A 16,864-nucleotide genomic window follows, 5' to 3' on the forward strand; every position below is an offset into this window, starting at 1 on the left:
AGGGTGTTCTTTTGGTAAAATCAAGTTACCTCCATGTTAGTACTATATGTCAGGGCTTTAATTTTTATTGTAATTTAGTTTAAATCACTTTTCTAAACCTTTTAAAATCCCATTTTTCAAGTATTGCAAAAATGAAATAAACCTTATCCAAATTCTCACCTTATCTTCAGTGAGTTGGAGTTCCAATAAAATAGGGAAACTTAGGTGGAGTTAAGGGGATTTTTCTATTTCATAATGGACAAAAAGAAGGAGTTGTGTTTTTTTATTAAAGGGGATTTTGAAAATAGGGGATTCATTCACTCACTCTCTAGTTTTAGAGATTTTCTATTTTTGGAGATTTGATCAAGGAAGGATAGAGGGCTCTTCTCAAATTGGTTCATTTGCCATAGCTTGGAGAAAGGTTGGATCTTTTTCCATGTTTTACAAATTATGTATTGTATTATTTTTCTGAATAAAAGTTATGTAAATTTGGATACAGATGCATATGTGTATTGTTCATTGTCCATGTTGTATTATTGGGTGCAAATGAATTTCTATTTTTTTTTTCTTTCTCTTTGATTTTGAGAGTATGATGCTATTGGCGTGGAAGGACATCACTCACCCTTGGGAGGGAAGAACTAGTCTCGAGTGAAGGGGTTAGTTGGGTTATTCCCTTGAGTTTAGAGACTCTTCCTTGGAAGGAAGAGGGATGTGCATGTAGTATGGGTTGCATGTGTTAGTAATTTGTTATGTACTTTGGGGTAATAAGGGAAGAATTTCTATGAGAGTTTCATCTAGGCTAGAGGTTCAAAATAGACTAGGTCACATGATTTTTCAAATTGATGCTAGAGGAAAACATATTACACTTATGGTGGCATGAGTCACATTGCTAGATATTTTCCATAGGATAAAACATTAGGCAATTAGAGAGGAGCTGCTTCAAAGCCCACAGTAGGTGACATAGAAAGGTCTCATAGATTATTTGCAAATATTAATAACTATCAGGAAGATCATCAAGCCATAATTAGTGAAGCATCAAGTATGATACAAGGTAGTAGAGTTTCTATTCTATCTTATTATGGAGCTACTAATTCTTTTATATATCTATTTGTGGTGGAGTGTTGTAGGCTAGTGGCAGTTAGATAGGGTGTTAGTTGGGAGGTAGAGTTAGCCTCAAGTGCTAGAGTTTTAGTTGATTCCTTGGTTCATGATTGTGAGATTCAAATTGGACACATGACTATCATGGCAGATCTTCAAATTATCACTTTGGGTACCTATGATGTAGTTCTTAGCATGGATTGGCTATATGCCCACAATGCCAAGATGGACTATCAATAGAAGAGGGTAGAATGTGTAGATAGTCATGGCACTTTCATAGTGATTTTTAGAGTACATAGGCTATATCTCTTTGTATGATATCCAATATGCAACTGAAGTGGTGTGTATGTAAGGGATATTAGTTATTTTCCATCACTATCAGTGAGGTATGAGGATTTCGAGAAGGAAATCTCCCTTGATGATTTTCCTATCTTGAAGGATTTTATAGATGTGTTTCCCTTAGATATTCCTTGTATGCCTCCACCTAGAGTGGTTGATTTCCAAATTGATATGGTGCTAGGAGCCGAGCCTATTCCTAGAAAACCATATAGATGACCACATAGGAGCTCAATGAGCTCAATATTCAATTAAAAGAGCTCTTGGAGAAAGGGCATATTTTTCCTATTGTGTCACCTTGGGGTGCACCAGTCATCTTTGTGATGAAGAAGGATGGGTCACTTAGCTTGTGTATCAACTACTGAGAACTAAACAAATTAACTATTAAGAATTGATACCCAATACCTAGGATTAATGACTTTTTTTATTACCTAAAGGTTGCCCGTGTCTTCTCAAAAATAGATCTTAAGTTAGGTTATCATTAGTTGAGGATAGTGGAGAGTGATATCTATAAGACTGCATTCCATATGAGGTATGGCCATTACAAATTTATTGTAGTTTCATTTGGCCTCATGAATGCTCCAATTGTATTCATGAGTCTTATGAATGGGGTATTTCATGCATTTTTAGATAAATTTGTGGTGGTGTTCTATGATGACATTTTGATTTATTCTTGAGATGAGAAAGAGCATGAGGAGCATTTGTGATAGGTACTATAGCATTTGAGGGAGAATTAGTTGTATGGCAGTTTGAAGAAGTGTGCCTTCTTTAGACCTAAGATACATTATCTAGGCTATATTATTAGAGGTGATGGAATCTCAGCAGACCCATCAAAGATTAGAGCCATTATGCATTGGCTACCACCTTCTAGTGTCACTGAGGTGAGAAGTTTTATGGGATTATCAAGTTACTACAGACACTTTGTAGAGAGATTTTCTAGGTTGGCTCATCTTGTCATCCTCTTCAAAGGAATGGAAAGAAGTTTGAATGGATAGAAAAATGTGGCAGAGTCTTTCAAGAGCTCAAGAGAGAACTTACCAATGCACCTATTTTTGCAGTGCCCAATCCATCAAAGAATTTTTTTGTGTACATAGATGCTTCCTTGGATGGTATAGGACTAGTCCTTATACTAGATGGTCAAGTTATAGCATATGAATCTAGGAAGCTAAAGACTCATGAGCTTAACTATCCTACTCATGACCTAGAGCTCACTGTAATAGTTCATGATTTGGTGAGATGGCAAAATTTCCTCTTAGGTCACACATTTGGGCTTCATTTAGAACATTAGAGCTTACAATATATCTTTTCTTAGCTAAACATTAATGATAGGTAGAAGTGATTGATGGAGTTCTTATATGAGTATGATTTTGATGTTCATTACATCAAGGGGAAAGAGAATTTGGTTGTAGATGCTTCAAGTACGAGATGACATATGATATCATCCATGACTACTACCAAAAATTTTAGAGAGTGTATCTTATGTCATTTTCTTAATGATAAGTTGTATGCAGAGGTTAGTCAAATTGGTCATTCTGAGAGACCCCTAGTAGGGAAGTATGTTGATTATTCCTCAGAGTTCATCAATGGAATTTTGTAATATAAAGGATGCATTTGTGTACCTTATACTAGTGATCTGTGTGAGTGCATTGTATTAGAAGCCCATTAAGCACCATATGAAGCACATCCTAGTGTTAAGAAGTTACATGCATGTTTGTGGCAATTGTATCATGGGCTAGGCATGAGATTGTAGATTGCTAGTATAGTAGCTAGATGTATTGAGTGCCAGAGAGTGAAGATAGAGCATAGTAATCCAAGAGGAATTTTACAACCAAATGAGATACCTAAATGGAAGTGGAATGTAATTTATATGGACTTCATTTTTGGCCTCCCTATGTCTTCTCATTGCCATGATGATATTTGGTGGTAGTTGATACGCTAACCAAGGTTGCCTTTACAACACCACTAGCAGCACAAGTGTTTTTATAAGATGTTTTCATAATTCATGGCATTCCTCATAAGATCATTTTTGATCGAGACTCATTATTCACATCTTCATTTTGGAGTGAGCCTCGGATAGCTTTGTGTAAGGAAACTTGCAAGAAAGAATATAATCACTTCCACATAACCCATAATAGATTAAAATAAATATGCAATTAAAATCCACATGCAACAGAATACACAACATACCCACAAAATGCAACACAAGATATACCTTAGGAAACCCTCATTGAGGGGAAAACCTAACCTCCAAAAGTATCCATCAACATGTATTATTCAACAAAAAAAAAAATTACAATACAACCATAGAAGCCTTCAAAGCCATAGCCACAACCAAGCAATCCATGTGAACAAGCATGAATCCACACATCCCATGGCATGCTTCAAACTTTCACAATTGCTCCCTTGCTAACTTGTCAAGCTTTGTCCTGCTCGACTCTTTCTTTTTTTGCCTTTTGTCTTCTCACCTATCTCTACAACTACCCTTTTGGTTGCTTATATAGTAGAAAGTCCCACAAAACCACCAAGTGGTATTATATAAACCATGTGCTAAAACCATGTGCTAACTAACCCATTCACCCTACATTTAATATTTAAAATTTAATTTTGTCCCCAATATTAAATAATTACATGATATATTATCACAATGTTACGATACAACTCATCAAGTAGATCCCATGTGAATCTCTACATGTTGCATGTCCATCTAGGTGCAACATTACATAATAAAATAATACAATATAATAATATTATGTAATGTGTGCAACATGCATTATCTCAAAAATCTCCCACTTGTTGTATATATTACATAGGGTCAATCTATAGCCACATATATGAGTAATGGAACAATCCCTCCTAGCATATCCACCATCATGGATCAAAGTACAATATGTGCTCCATCCTGGTACTCACAACAAAATCAAAGTATTTAGCATCTCAAACAAGAATGATCTCACCTTCTATAATGCCACCACTGAACATATATAGAAGCCATCCAAAGAGAAAGCCACCCAAATTTTCACATTATAAGATCATAAAATCCTTCACCAACTAAAATACCAAGCACACAAATCTGATCCAAAGATAATCACATGTATCCATAGCTGAAATAGCACCCACAACAAGTGCCAAACCCATCCAACTATACATACCTCCACAAGTATAACAAGTAAATCTCACATCATCAATATATCCAATCTATAACCTACAATCACAAGCCTCAAGAGCAATACCTACCACACATATACCAAGAAGCTCCCATTGCAATAGATAATGTCAAATCTATGACCAATCCACTCACAACATCTCAAAGAAGTGAATCCATGTAGTCTCAAGGACATGCACAACACAAAAACCAATAATATGCAAGAACAAACCTTATAACAAATCTCCAACACTCTCCCAAGTTCTCCATAGCCAACAAAGGAAAGAGATAAAGGAATAACCATGTCATCTCTCACATGGAATAGATGAGCACAAAACCAATGATCACAATATCTAACCAATTTTAAATCCAATGTAAGAAAAACTAAACATCTAGGAAGATAACCAAACCCAAAGAGAAACCATGCAAATCATAACCTGTATCATGTCCTTCTACACACACCTCTAGATGTAAATTTTGCAAGTGTGATCTCCTCCATAAAACTCCAACCAAGAAGCCTCAACAACACCCAAACTATAGCATATAACTAATTATGGATGTAAGCCTTTCACAAGAAGATCAAACTTATAAACCATTCCTAATCTAAGGAATATGCCCAATATAAAACCATCTCCCAAACTCAACTAGCATAACAACATATGAAAATAGAGATAACCAATGCTAAACCATCTCTCAAATGAAGCCTCCAAAACTAACTCATGTACAGTAGCTCAAGATCAATATCAATAAAGAACAAGCATAAACATAATGCACTTGAGAGAAATAATAGGATATACCTCTCAAGTAGCAAACCATCGAGTAGACCAAGAGTGGGGAATGAGAATGATCATAAAGATATCTAAGTCTCCAACCAAGACTCAACTAGGAATAATCTCCACTCAAGTCCATATTAGGTGAATGCCTCTCAGATTTCTTGCTAAAATCATCAATCGTCCTAACAAATACTTCTCTAATCCAAGAGAAATCAACATCACCACCATCTCTAAGTATCCATGAGCACCTATAACCAATCAATCCATGCCAACTCCAAATGTAACATAGAAATATCATGAAGTATCCAAATTATGATCAATGTACTGAATACCAAGAAACTAAACCAAGATCATTGTCAAAGTTCCAATGATGGCCTCAGGAACATAAACATGACAACATCATCTAAATCATCTCAACCAAAGAGATAACATGCTCTATATGAACATACTATAACATGTCACAATTTTAAATGTGTATCAAGAGTATACCATGACCTAAAAATGAGACCATCTTGACACCAAGGATAACATGTTAAATGAAATCATAAACCACACCTTTACTAAGAACCCCATTAATCCTCAAGATGCAACCATCTCCACACAACATGAAGAAAAACCATCTCCACATACCATGAAGATAACCAATTTGCATCATGAAAATGTAAAAGATGCTTCTGCAACAACAATATCTAAGACCAATCTCCATTATTTGCAAACACTTAATAAATATATCAATGTCAAAATAAAACTCCCACTCAATCATGGTACCAAGTCACCTATGGCATCATAAAATTTATCTCCTACATGATGACCCTCCAAGTCTCATCACTGTCACAAAATCCCACTAAACTGTGTATCTAAGCTATCCATGACATCATGATGAAAAGCCATCATCTAACCATGAGAATCAACCAAACCATCAAACCATCAATGAACTCAAAGTGCACGTCAGGAGCTCTTGAAAAGAAACTAAATAACCATAATCCTCAACCAAGAACATATACCACCATAACCAAATCAGGAATCCAAATCAATGAACATAAAGGATGTACCTATATATCCAATCATGGCATGCCAAAATCTATGGCACCATGATCACATCCATGAATCGAGCAACTAACCCTCAATATGTCCAACCTATTAGTATAAAATAGTCAACCATAATTCTCCACCATGATAGTACTTGGTAACAACATTTCATCCCTTATACATGAAGAAAAATCAAAAAATCATGTGACTTAGGACATAGACAACCCAAATCCAAGCAACCAATCTGAATATGCATCAATAATGAAAGACCAATGGACAAAGACAACCCATAACCAAGCCATAAATGCAACATGTAAGTATAGACCACTTACAACACTACAAAACGTGTAGACCCAACAAGTCACCATACATATCTAAAGCAAAAATTGATAGCCATATCATCATAAGACCAATTTGAAATATGAACTGGGTATACAATGTCATCAAATCCAAATCTCCAAAATATACAATGCGATAAACTTACAATGTTACCATAGTAAATATATACCATAAAATGTTCAAATTAATATATCACCAAATAAACCATGTGAAACCTGCACCAAATCTAAACAAATGTATAGAGATCTTTAAGAGCTTTCTATTGACTACTTGAAGTCTAAAATCTGACTCTGTATACCCAAGTTATGCCCTAATCTATGCTCAACATGTGACTATTGGGCTCTTAAAACATAAAAAAATTTCAATATCATAAAACCAAACCTATCCCAAGTTGTAGTGCTCTAAATTATCTTTCCAACACCTATAAGAAGTCTAAAATTTGATATCCTGAGAGAAAGTTATGGCAATTTTACTAAGGCAGTCTTTTTACCATTTACAGTGCAATTTTTTTTTTGTGATGAAAATTCCAACAAGATTAAATTTGACGGCCATCAGAGGCTAAAATTTAAAAACCTCTTTCATTTCCTCTAAAAATGGCCAAACTAGGGCATATACATATAAAAATTTATGAAAACATCAACCTAAATCCAATGGTGAGGTCTATTTTTACATAGGAGCTTACTTCTACAAGCTCCTCCTAAAACTCTAATTTAAATAAAACATTCAGAAAACCCTTTTATCCAACATTTTTACATGCCCAAAATATACCTAGCCTTTCATCTTATCTCTCTTTTTCCTATTTAGCCAACTTTATAATATTAAAATGACCCTTTTATAATTTGAGTCTACACTCTCCAAGTCAATTTTATTATTATATACTTATGTCTTTAACTTTTCTAATGTCCCAAAAAGGGACATTACAAATCTCTCCTCCTCAAAATTGCTTGTCCTCAAGCAATTAATACCAGGATCCAATATAGATCTATAATTATCTCTATAGCCTAATCTAAGAACATGTCGTACCATACTACAAAGCATGGTGTCAAACTAGAATCCATCCATTAACTAGATCCTTGGATCCCATGTTAATCCAAGTAATGTCATTGCACCTAAGGTAGTTGATACGCTAACCAAGGTTTCCTTTACAACACCACTAGTAGCACAAGTGTTTTTATAAGATGTTTTCACAATTCATGGCATTCCTCATAAGATCATTTTTGATCGAGACTCATTATTCACATCTTCATTTTGGAGTGAGCCTCGGATAGCTTTGCGTAAGAAAACTTGCAAGAAAGAATATAATCACTTCCACATAACCCATAATAGATTAAAATAAATATGCAATTAAAATCCACATGCAACAGAATAGACAACATACCCACAAAATGCAACACAAGATATACCTTAGGAAACCCTCATTGAGGGGAAAACCCAACCTCCAAAAGTATCCATCAACATGTATTATTCAACAAAAAACAACATTACAATACAACCATAGAAGCTTTCAAAGCCATAGCCACAACCAAGCAATCCATGTGAACAAGCATGAATCCACACATCCCATGGCATGCTTCCAACCTTCACAAATGCTCCCTTGCTAACTTGTCAAGCTTTGTCTTGGTCGACTCTTTCTTTTTTGCCTTTTGTCTTCTCACCTATCTCTACAACTACCCTTTTGGTTGCTTATATAGTAGAAAGTCCCACAAAACCACCAAGTGGTATTATATAAACCATGTGCTAAAACTATGTGCTAACTAACCCATTCACCCTACATTTAATATTGAAAATTTAATTTTGTCCCCAATATTAAATAATTACATGATATATTATCACAATGTTACGATACAACTCATCAAGTAGATCCCATGTGAATCTCTACATGTTGCATGCCCATCTAGGTGCAACATTACATAATAAAATAATACAATATAATAATATTATGCAATGTGTGCAACATGCATTATCTCAAAAATCTCCCACTTGTTGTATACATTGCATAGGGTCAATCTATAGCCACATATATGAGTAATGGAACAATCCCTCCTAGCATATCCACCATCATGGATCAAAGTACAATATGTGCTCCATCCTGGTACTCACAACAAAATCAAAGTATTTAGCATCTCAAACAAGAATGATCTCACCTTCTATAATGCCACTACTGAACATATATAGAAGCCATCCAAAGAGAAAGCCACCCAACTTTTCACATTAGAAGATCATAAAATCCTTCATCAACTAAAATACCAAGCACACAAGCCTGATCCAAAGATAATCACATGTATCCATAGCTGAAATAGCACCCACAACAAGTGCCAAACCCATCCAACTATACATACCTCCATAGGTATAACAAGTAAATCTCACATCATCAACATATCCAATCTATAACCTTCAATCACAAGCCTCAAGAGCAATACCTACCACATGTATACCAAGAAGCTCCCATGGCAATAGATAATGTCAAATCTATGACCAATCCACTCACAACATCTCAAAGAAGTGAATCCATGTAGTCTCAAGGACATGCACAACACAAAAACCAATAATATGCAAGAACAAACCTTATAACAAGTCTCCAACACTCTCCCAAGTTCTCCATAGCCAACAAAGGAAAGAGATAAAGGAATAACCATGTCATCTCTCACATGGCATAGATGAGCACAAAACCAATGATCACAATATCTAACCAATTTTAAATCCAATGTAAGAAAAACTAAACATCTAGGAAGATAACCAAACCCAAAGAGAAACCATGCAAATCATAACCTGTATCATGTCCTTCTACACACACCTCTAGATGTAAATTGTACAAGTGTGATCTCCTCCATAAAACTCCAACCAAGAAGCCTCAACAACACCCAAACTATAGAATATAACTAATTATGTATGTAAGCCTTTCACAAGAAGATCAAACTTATAAACCATTCCTAATCTAAGGAATATGCCCAATATAAAACCATCTCCCAAACTCAACTAGCATAACAACATATGAAAATAGAGATAACCAATGCTAAACCATCTCTCAAATGAAGCCTCCAAAACTAACTCATGTACAGTAGCTCAAGATCAATATCAATAAAAGACAAGCATAAACATAATGCACTTGAGAGAAATAATAGGATATACCTCTCAAGTAGCAAACCATCGAGTAGACCAAGAGTGGGGAATGAGAATGATCATAAAGATATCTAAGTCTCCAACCAAGACTCAACTAGAAATAATCTCCACTCAAGTCCATATCAGGTGAATGCCTCTCAAATTTCTTGCTAAAATCATCAATCGTCCTAACAAATACTTCTCTAATCCAAGAGAAATCAAAATCACCACCATCTCTAAGTATCCATGAGCACCTATAACCAATCAATCCATGCCAACTCCAAATGTAACATAGCAATATCATGAAGTATGCAAATTATGATCAATGTACTGACTACCAAGAAACTAAACCAAGATCATTGTCAAAGTTCCAATGATGGCCTCAGGAACATAAATATGACAACATCATCTAAATCATCTCAACCAAAGAGATAACATGCTCTATATGAACATACTATAACATGTCACAATTCTAAATGTGTATCAAGAGTATACCATGACCTAAAAATGAGACCATCTTGACACCAAGGATAACAAGTTAAATGAAAGCATAAACCACACCTTTACCAAGAACCCCATTAATCTTTAAGATGCAACCATCTCCACACAACATGAAGAAAAACCACTCCACATACCATGAAGATAACCAATTTGCATCATGAAAATGTAAAAGATGCTTCTGCAACAACAAGATCTAAGACCAATCTCCATTATTTGCAAACACTTAATAAATATATCAATGTCAAAATAAAACTCCCACTCAATCATGGTACCAAGTCACCTAGGGCATCATAAAATTTATCTCCTATATGATGACCCTCCAAGTCTCATCACTGTCACAAACTCCCACTAAACTGTGTATCTAAGCTATCCATGACATCATGATGAAAAGCCATCATCTAACCATGAGAATCAACCAAACCATCAAACCATCAATGAACTCAAAGTGCACATTAGGAGCTCTTGAAAAGAAACTAAATAACCATAATCCTCAACCAAGAATATATACCACCATAACCAAATCAGGAATCCAAATCAATGAACATCAAGGATGTACCTATATATCCAATCATGGCATGCCAAAATCTATGGCACCATGATCACATCCATGAATCGAGCAACTAACCCTCAATATGTCCAACCTATTAGTATAAAATAGTCAACCATAATTATCCACCATGATAGTACTTGGTAACAACATTTCATCCCTTATACATGAAGAAAAATCAAAAAATCATGTGACTTAGGACATAGACAACCCAAATCCAAGCAACCAATCTGAATATGCATCAATAATGAAAGACCAATGGACAAAGACAACCCATAACCAAGCCATAAATGCAACATGTAAGTATAGACCACTTACAACACTACAAAATGTGTAGACCCAACAAGTCACCATACATATCTAAAGCAAACATTGATAGCCATATCATCATGAGACCAATTTGAAATATGAACTGGGTATACAATGTCATCAAATCCAAATCTCCAAAATATACAATGCGATAAACTTACAATGTTACCATAGTAAATATATACCATAAAATGTTCAAATTAATATATCACCAAATAAACCATGTGAAACCTACACCAAATCTCAACAAATTTATAGAGATCTTTAAGAGCTTTCTATTGACTATTTGAAGTCTAAAATCTGACTCTGTATACCCAAGTTATGCCCTAATCTATGCTCAACATGTGACTATTGGGCTCTTAAAACATAAAAAAATGTCAATATCATAAAACCAAACCTATTCCAAGTTGTAGTGCTCTAAATTATCTTTCCAACACCTATAAGAAGTCTAAAATTTGATATCCTGAGAGAAAGTTATGGCAATTTTACTAAGACAGTCTTTTTACCATTTACTCTGCAATTTTTTTTTGTGATGAAAATTCCAACAAGATTAAATTTGATGGCCATAAGAGGCTAAAATTTAAAAACCTCTTTCATTTCTTCTAAAAATGGCCAAACTAGGGCATATACATATCAAAATTTATGGAAACATCAACCTAAATCCAATGGTGAGGTCTATTTTTACACAGGAGCTTACTTCTACAAGCTCCTCCTAAAACTCTAATTTAAATAAAACATTCAAAAAACCCTTTTATCCAACATTTTTACATGCCCAAAATATACCAATATATCATCATTATAGCAAACCCAAAGCCCTTAGATCTACAATAAACCACTCATATATCTTGCCCTTTCTTTTATCCTCTTATACATTCCCATGGATTCAAACTAGGGTTACAATAATAAAACCATAGATCTGATACCACTTGTAAGAAAATTTACAAGAAAGAATATAATTGTTTCTACATAACCCATAATAGATCTGAAATAAATACATAATTAAAATCTACATGCAAAAGAATAAACAACATACCCACAAAATGTGACACAAGATATACCCTTGGAAACCCTCATTGAGGGAAAAACCCAGCCTCCAAAATCATCCATCAACATGTATAATTCAGAAAAAAAAAACACCATTGCAATACAACCATGGAAGCCTTCAAATCCATAGCCACAACCAAGCAATCCATGTGAACAAGCATGAATTCACACATCACATGCCATACTTACAATCTTAACAAATACTCGCTTAGCTAAGCTATCAAGCTTTGTCCTGCTTGACTCTTTTTTTTTTTCCTTTTGTCTTTTCACTTATCTCTACAACTACCCTTATGGATGCTTATATAGTAGAAAGTCCCACAAAACCACCAAGTGGTATAACATAAATCATGTGCTACCTAACCCATTGACCCCACATTTAATATTGGAAATTTAATTTTTACCCCAATATTGAATAGTTACATGAAATATTATTACAATTTTACAATACAACTCATCAAATATATCCCATGGGAATCTCCACATGTTGCACATCCATCTAGGTGCAACATTACATCATAAAATAAAATTATACAATATAACAATATTATGAAATGTGTGCAACACGTATTATCTCAACACTTTGGTTACTGGTCTTAATTTTAGTACAACATATCACCCTAAGACAGATGAATAGATTGAGAGAGTCAATCAGGTTTTGAAGGATATGTTATGAATGTATTTTATGGATCATTAGATCAAATGGGAAGAGTACCTTCATCTTGTAGAGTTTTCTTATAATAACAAGTATCACTCATCTATTGGTATGCCACCTTATTAGACATTATATGGTAGACCTTGTAGGACTCCTTTGAGTTGGAATAGGAATGAGGATGTAGTGTTTATTGGACCACAGTTAGTCAAAGATGCATGGAGAAATAGGTTATTTTGATTAGAGAACATCTTAGGGAGGCTTAGGATAGACAAAAGAAGTATGTTGACATGAAGAGGGTAGATAGAGAGTAAATTTTTGGTGGTAGATTTTTTCTAAGAGTGCATCCACACAAGAATTTGATCCATTTTGAAAAGGGTTCTAAGTTGGCACTCATTTTCTTGGATAATTTGAGATTCTACAGAGGATAGGACAAGTTGCATACCATTTAGCTTTGCCGCCTAACCTGTCACACATCCATGTTGTGTTTCATGTTTTAGTATTAAGGAAGCATATTTATGATGAGTCTCACATTAGAGATTGGGATGCCTTGTAGGTGGAGTTAGATAGGTAGTTAGTGCTAGAGCCCATTTTCATTTTGGGCCAACAAACCCTAACACTTTGAGGTAGAGAGCTAGACCAAGTTAGAGTCCAGTGGGACTATTATGATGAGGTAATAGCTTCATGGGAGGACACAACATAGATAAGATCATAGTACCCATATCTTTTTGATGAACTCTAGGAGGATATGAGGTCTCGCCCTAGTCCATCATAACATTGCATAATAGTTAATTTGCATTGCAAATACTTTATATTTTGAGACATTGTTATTTGTTGGACTATGTTGGACTATAATTCAAACTATTTGATACTATGGGATACTTTATTTTTATCATGATTATGTATGATGTTAGAACTTATTGATGATGCTTGATGATTATTTACATTCATGTACTTGGTTGGTTATTTTATTTAAAAGTATAAAATTATGTTTGAATGAAAAGATTAGATGGATCGTACATTTAAAAATCATGAAATGTTGCAAATGGTCATATCATGCTTAGTTTATTTTTCTAGTATTATATATGCATAATGGTTTAAAAATAGAAAAATGTTATTTAAAATTCAATTGAGATATATTTTATATTTTGATTCAATTACAAATAAAAAATTGATTTAGGATTTATATGTGCATATGATTAATATATCTTGGACTACTGATATGCAGTTTGAGTATGTAGGAAATATAACCATGGTAAAATGGAGAACCAAGACTATACCTTTGTATCTACTAAGAATTCCAAGGCTACATCTGATGAAGAGATCATAGCCTCATTGTTTAGTATTTTTCTTTGTGAACGTAATGTAAATAAGTGTGTTAGATTAGATTTTCCACTCGTAATGTTAACATATATTTTATAGTGTTGCTTGCACTTGTATTGTTATGTGTATAAGTGGCAAGTTAGTTTTAGATTTTGGAAAAAGACATCTAACCTTATTTCTAACTAGTTATAAATGCTTAAGTTATATCCCCCTACATAAAATTATCATATTCAAAAGATTTTATTAAATTAAATTTGGATTTTAAGTTTAAGATGACTTTAGAGGGCTTTATTAGAGTCCTCGGGTGTTCTTTTGGTAAAATTAAGTTACCTACATGTTAGTACTATAAGTTAGGGCTTTAATTTTGACTTTACTTTAGATTAAATCACTTTCTAACCCTTTTAAAATTCCATTTTTCAAGTATTGCGAAAATGGAAGAAATCTTACCCAACTTCGCACCTTATCTTCAATGAGTTGGAGTTTCAATCAAATAGGGAAACTTAGGTCGAGTCAAGGGAATTTTTCTATTTCATAATGGAGAAAAAAAGGAGTTATGTTTTTTTTTTATTAAAGAGGATTTTTAAAATAGTGGATTCATTCACTTACTCTCTAGTTTTAGAGATTTTCTATTTTTGGAGATTTGGTCAAGGAAGGATAGAGGGCTCTTCTCAAGTCGATTCATTTTCCATAGCTTGGAGAAAGGTTGGATCTTTTTCCATGTTTTACAAATTATGTATTGTATTATTTTTTTGAATAAAAGTTATGTAAATTTGGATACAGATGCATATGTGTATTGTTCATTGTCCATGTTGTATTATTGGGTGCAAATGAATTTCTATTTTTTTTCTTTCTCTTTGATTTTGAGAGTATGATGCTATTGGTGTGGAAGGACATCACTCACCCTTGGGAGGGAAGAACTAGTCTCGAGTGAAGGGGTTAGTTGGGTTATTCCCTTGAGTTTAGAGACTCTTCCTTGGAAGGAAGAGGGATGTGCATGTAGTATGGGTTGCATGTGTTAGTAATTTGTTATGTACTTTGGGGTAATAAGGGAAGAATTTCTATGAGAGTTGGTATTTATTTTGTATGCCTTGTAAAGGAAAATTTGGTGTTATGTATTTGGCTTCTCCTTAGGGTTTTAGGTAGACCTTCACCCATTCTATTGGTTGCTATGGTAACTTGTTGTGTAAGCTCAAAAAGGGTGTAAAATGTTGTATCATGTAATTATTGTTTTATATATTTGTGCTTGATTGTTACCTAGTTGGTCTTGGATCTCCAAGCTCAGTGGGTGGTCTCATAGAGACATAGGTTGGGAGGTGAGCTCTCCATCGTTTTCAAAGTTGTTTTGAACAAGTTTCTAAATGGATTTATATTGAATAAAAGATTGGAAGATTTTCATTTTTTATTGGAGATTTTAAGAAGATTTGACATGAATATTTGTAAATGTATTGAAAAAAATTAGTTGTATATCTTCATTATATAATTTCTAAATTATTGTAAAGATCCAATTCTGATTGTAATATTTGAAAAGACTTTTCAATATTCAAGGCAGATCAAGGAGTTCATTTGACTCTAGCCTCCCATATTCAAGGAGGATATTAATGGTGTTAGTGTATAAACATTGTTATAGAGTTTACAATGATGTTTTGGATTACATCCTTATTGAAGCAATCTGAAGGCACAACTTGTGATGCATCTCCTTCATGAGTTAGCTTCTTCCTAGTGGTAGTAGGAGGAGGTTGTAGGTGAGTTTCATGTTGACAATCTCACGTGAGAGTCTTTTTTGAATAGGGTTAGGGATAGGTATCTTTCTAAGCATTTTAGATAGAGACAACTAGAATCTTTTCATGACCTTTGGTAGAGAGGTCTTATAGTAGCATAGTATGAGTGTAGGTTTTTTGTGCTTATTCTCTATGTTTAGTAAATGATGAACAAGAAGCTATGTACTCGTCATTTTTTTAAGGGACTTAAATTACCCCTTAAGGATTCAATTCTGTTAGGTTTTCCATCTACTTTTAGAGAGATAGTTGAGATAGCCCTAGTAGCAGAGGATATCCATAAAAGGGAACATAATTAGTTTCAAAATTGAAATAACTTAGGATAGTTTTTAGGTCAGCAGAGGCCCCTTGGAAAGGGACTAGGAATTAGTCAGGAGGATCCTTTAAGGTTCCTTAGCCACAACAGGATTATAGATAGGGATCATCACAAGGATATAGGGGCTCTAAGCCTAAGTAGGAGTGGCAGCCTCAAGGCCTTGAATGTAATCAAAATATATAGATGACTTGAATATGGCTAGGTAGGACTTAGTAGTCCAATAGGGGTGATTTTAGTGGATCCATCCATACTAGAGGTTTAGAATGGAATATGTCACATGGTGTTCAAATTCAGGCTAGAGGGCCATGTTACACTTGTGGTGTCTTGGTCACATTGCTAGAGATTGTCCATAGGGTTCAACATCAAGATATTAGAGAGGAGTTTCTTCAAAGTCCACCATAGGTGACATGGAAAGATCTTACAGAGTTTTTGTAACTATAGATAACAGTTAGGTGGATCATCAGGCCACAATATTTGAAAGAGAAGGTATGATTCAAGGTAGTATAATTGCTATTTTATTTGATTCTAGAGCTACTAATTCTTTTATATCTCCATTTGTAGTGGAGCATTGCAGGCTAGTGGTAGATAGACAAGGTATCATTTGG

Source organism: Cupressus sempervirens, chromosome 8 (genome assembly GCF_028749045.1).
Source record: "Cupressus sempervirens isolate cs-2001-9-10 chromosome 8, ASM2874904v1, whole genome shotgun sequence".
Lineage (NCBI taxonomy): Eukaryota > Viridiplantae > Streptophyta > Pinopsida > Cupressales > Cupressaceae > Cupressus > Cupressus sempervirens.